The sequence below is a fragment of the Etheostoma spectabile genome, chromosome 2 (assembly GCF_008692095.1).
Source record: "Etheostoma spectabile isolate EspeVRDwgs_2016 chromosome 2, UIUC_Espe_1.0, whole genome shotgun sequence".
Classification (NCBI taxonomy): Eukaryota; Metazoa; Chordata; class Actinopteri; order Perciformes; family Percidae; genus Etheostoma; species Etheostoma spectabile.
The window spans coordinates 7,507,255-7,512,261 of NC_045734.1; the positions used below are offsets into that span (position 1 = coordinate 7,507,255).

Sequence of the window (5,007 nt, forward strand, 5' to 3'; positions counted from 1 at the left end):
TAAGCAAGAAAGATGCATTTAAGGGGACGTGTAAGATGGTTGAAAAGCTCAATTTGCACTTGAATGGCAATTGAAGAAATATTGCTATTACTAAGTGGAGATCTTATACGTGTTCCAGGGTCAAATATGCTAAATGATTTAAACAGAATTAAACTAGAATTGATAGCTGAGGAGGGATGTATTTGAATTGTAACACATTAACTAACTAAAAGGCCACTGGCTGCAGGAATATTAAAGAAGACTTGCCTCTTTAACAGCTGGCTCATTAATCAGTAGATGATAGCTAATTTTGACACCTACACTATCCGGGCATAAGTCATGTGATTGCCATTATATATTTGATTGAAATGAGCAATTAGCATTATTTAAAGCTTTATTGCCTTCACAACTTTTGCACATGTAAAAGGATTCTTGCGAACAGAAAAAAATGAACACATTATTCTCATTTTCCCAAAATGCAAAAGGCACGGAGGCCACATTTATGATTAATTAAACACTGGAGGTTTTGAGTTACAGGCACCATATGGCTTCTGCCAGCGGACTGTAATTTCACTGTGGATTTCCACAGCTACACCAGTGGCATCGGCCCGTCTAATGAGTAAAATCATAAATCATGACACTTCCAACATAATTAACAAAAGGCCTGGCTATTTATTTCTGGATGGTTAATACATTTCCAGCTATAACTAAGATAAACTCTAACCTTTAAATGAAATCATCAGTCTTCTCTCCGTCTACAGTTTTTGTTTATAAGAAAGAGGAATGTTGGATTTCAGTTGAATGTTTTTGATTAATATTACCTACTCAATTATAGTCTATATGATGTGAGTTAGATAGAGTATAGTGGTGGCGAATGAGGTAAGTCTACTCTCTTATTTTCAGTCTGTTCTATTAAATTGACTTGTCGGCTTAGTTTCTGCTTGACATTTTCATTTTCATTTCTGAGATTTTTCCTTTTTGTGGTTTTCTCAACATGGATCTTTTGTGATTGCGAGTGGTTCGGTTCAGGCAATGTTCTGGATCTGTTCCTTACTTGACAAAGAATATTTCATATTGGCTCCAATGATCAAAAGAAAAAGAAAATAAATGATTGGATTTGCTTTATTTAAGTTGCCATTGTCATACTGTTCTCACGTTTGTTTTTGCTATCAATACAGCTTTAGGTCCTGGTTCTAGTTGCAGTGAGCCATGACAAGCTTGATCTGCTCTATGGTTTTAAAACTGTTCTGTCCCTCAGTTTTCTTCATTATAGGGCTACTGTCTAACTCTTCTGAACACACACACACACACACACACACAGTGTCTTTCTTTCTGCGCTGTAGTATAAGTCATTCATGCATTGTTTTTTTCTTCTGTCCCACACTAATTTAATTTCTTGTCACAATTCAGGGAGGTGAGGCTTTGATAGTTTGTGTAAATTGTCTCCGTTAAGCTGAACAGCTTTCTCCCAGCGAAGCGTCAGATTTTTTTAGAAATATGTACAGAGAGTATTTGGATTGGGCAAACTTGAGCATCTGTGCCTCTCTGCCTGCAGAGGGACTCCACAGTGGATCATCCATCACTTCTTAGTGGACATGTCAGTGTGAAAAGCTGCCAGAAGACTTGCCACCACACACGCCCTTTTGTGTTTTGAGTGCATTGTGGGAGGGTTACAGTCTACTGTGGGTGTTTTGTTCTGGTTTCAGTGGTTAGCATATGTAGGACCCAAACACATTGGGGAAAAGCCGACTGCAAGCGTCTCTGCCCCCACTGTCAGAGCTCAAAATTCCAGCTTCTGCAACATCTCTGATTTTAATAACATGCCTCAACTCTCCACTAAAATTGTTGTGCTGTGGAAGAGGGCTGTTTCGGTGGAACGTGTGCAAAGGTTGTTTTTATTCGTGCAACAGCAAACTCAGATTGGACAGATAGTCTACCTAGCTGTCTGTACCCTGCACAGATCTGAGGAGCAGTTAACCTTAGTTCTCATAAATTTACCTGAGTTTGGAACGCCAACACAAAGAAAGGGAAAAGTGATGAGCATTGTAGTATTCACAAATACAAACCAACTCTCTTATCAACATACAGCATCACTAAGAGTTTAAAGCTGTTTAAGGATTGTACTAAGGCATGGCAATGCTCTGAGCTAAATGTTAACGTCAGCATGCTAGTATGCTCCCAGTAGCAATGCAAGTGGGGTTTACCATGGTCACCATCTAGCATGTTAGCATGCTAATAATTGATTATTTGCACAAAAAGTACAACTGATGTTGATTGTAATGTCTAGGCAGGATGCCAAAAGAACTTAGCCCCACCCACACCATTTGAGGTTGGGAAGTTTGGTCTGGACTTGATCTGTTGTTGAGCAATTATGCTTGAACCAGAGCGGTTCAAACCAGTCAAATTGTCAGGGTGGGATTTATACAATGATGGACAGATTTCTCGATCAACAGTAACGTCATCAACCCCGTCACTAAAGAGTGCTTGGGTTGAATTTGTTTACAACAAAGATGGCTGCAGTAAATCACCAAAGTAATTATCATTCAAAAATCCATTGAAATGAAAGTCTGCACCAAGACTGTTTAATTTCAATCCATCCAATTGTTGTCAATGCATTTCATTAAAAGTTTTAAATCAGAGAATCACGAAAGTTAGTAGGGCTCTTTGTTGAGGACCATGAATACAAGTTTTGTTACAATTCCTTTAATGCAAAGACCATTTGGACTTGTCATTAAGATGTCTTAAAAGGTTTGGACTCGTTAACTATAGTTAGCTTGGTTAGGTGTAACAGTACAGCTGTCCAATTAGCTGGCTAGCTGAGTCAGCCCTGGATTACAAAAAGCCAAACTTGGAAAGAAAACCATCTTGGTAATGTCAGTGCATTCCCAGTCATTAACTGGCCTCCGGGCTGTTTTTAGTCCCGGTCTGGCGACACCAACTCAGCTAAAGTGCTAGCACCACTCCCTGTTCAGATGCACCAATCAAGACCACTGCATGTCAATCACTGCTCATGCACACACATTCATTCTCCTTTGTGGGGGGAGGGTCCTGGATCTTCACAATCCTACCTACAGCACTTTTAATTTAATGTTAACAATTAAGACTGCATAGTTTATTACATATTGATAATTGGGCCTCTCGTGACATATTTATGACGGATGGTTATGTTGTCTTGCTTAATGTCAAGTTGTCATTACACAGAGATTGTTGTCTTTGTTAAAGACAAGTCACCTTGACAAAGACATCTCGGACAATGCTAACGTTGCATTAAAACTGTCATAATTTACCGAATGACACTTAATGACAACAGTCATCCATCCATCTTTGTCTACGTATCGGGTCGCGGGGACATCAGCTCCAGCAGGGGACCCCAAACTTCCCTTTCTCGAGCCACATTAATCAACTCCAACTGGGGTATCCCAAGGCGTTCCCAGGCCAGGTTGGAGATATAATCCCTCTACGTAGTCCTGGGTCTTCTCGAGGCCTCCTCCCAGCTGGACATGCCTAGAACACCTTCCTAGGGAGGCGCCCCAACAGTAATGAACACTCAAATTGGCTCCTTCATGTTCATGACAGGTGTCATGTCATTATAATGACGCTGTCATGTCAATCTTATGCACACCCCTTCAAATAAAGTGGTCTCTCTGGATCAAAGTGGTGCATGACTGACATTGGGACATATAGCTACAATCACTGGCAGGGCTACAATAATGTTTTTAGTGTAGTAGTCATAAGGTTTTGAAGTTGAAAATTTGTAACTATCATTTTTTAGCTTTTAGGGCTTTATGTCTTTATAATTAAATTGTATTTACCTCTAGCTGAAAAAGTATTTACAGAAAATTATGTTCAGTACATAGTGCCAATTTCTGTCTTTGTAACTTTTGAAGCTTAACATTTTATGCCGAGGGGAAAGAAAACATTCATTTTTAACATCACTGCTAGGTGGGCTTAATGACAGATATATAAAGGATACGGATATGAATATCTTATGATTAAAAGACACAGCAAACTCTTCAGGTTCTTCAGGACTGTTGGTGTAAGACAGTCTCAAGGGTCCCTTATGAAGCTCAACATTGAATGGGCACACAGGGAATACTGTGATGGGATTCTTATACAATCCATTATAGCACAAAGGACAGTCCCATGAACTGACTATACTAATTGGGAACACAATGCAGCCTAATATAGTGAGGAATAAGGGAATCATGTAGGACAGAGACAATATGGATCTGTCCTGTCAGTCTCCATTTTCATTACAGAGAATCAAGACAATGGAAGCAAACTAAACAGTAACATGTGTCAATAGGAAGGCTGATTGTTCCATCTTCATTTGGATTTTTCCATTTATTCCATTAGGAATTAAATGCCACATTGATCCCTGACAAAGTCCCCGTTGAATAACAAAATGCAAATCAGTGTGGAGAGGGAGAACACTGATTGCAGAAAGACCGGCATTAGTCCCCTTCCCCGTGGAATCGGAAAGTTTTTTCCTCCTCCACTCAACTATGTAAAAGTACTTGAACTAAACGTGAAGAAGCTGATCATTTTTGTTAACTACTTTCTGATGTTTTATGACAGGGGTCTTCAGCTTGTTTAGGGCAAGGACCCCTCAGCGGAAAAAGAGACAAAACAGGGCCCCTTACTACTAATGTATAAAATTCAGCTGCCTATTAAACTGGGCCTATGCTAACATGTAGTGCAGACTAGAGCCTTCAGACATATACATTTTTTATGGTGCATACAACACTAAACGATTAAAATAATTGTTGACATATTCTTGTATTTATACATTATGTTTTAATGTTAAAATGTTAAACAGTGAATCCTTAAAGGTCCAATGACATGGTGCTCTTTCAATGCTTTTTAATAGATCGTAGTGGTCCCCTTATACCATAGCTGAAGTCTCTTTCCCAAAATTCAGCCTTAGTATGTGCCATTTCTGAGTCTGTAGCTATTGGGGGGTAAGGTGGAGGCTGGGGGTGTGGCCTTGACCACCTGCCACTTTGCTCATTTGAAAGCCATGATATC

At 39.5% G+C, this 5,007-nt stretch overlaps 1 long non-coding RNA gene across 1 annotated transcript in view; it reads left to right on the forward strand.

Annotated features, from left to right (window-relative positions):
- Nucleotides 1–497: 497 nt before the first annotated feature.
- Nucleotides 498–5,007, forward strand: part of LOC116703655 (uncharacterized) — a 17,991-nt gene continuing 13,481 nt past the window's right edge. The window contains exon 1 of the long non-coding RNA XR_004335479.1: nt 498–509. This is a non-coding gene — a long non-coding RNA (uncharacterized LOC116703655). The remainder of the gene's footprint in view (nt 510–5,007) is intronic.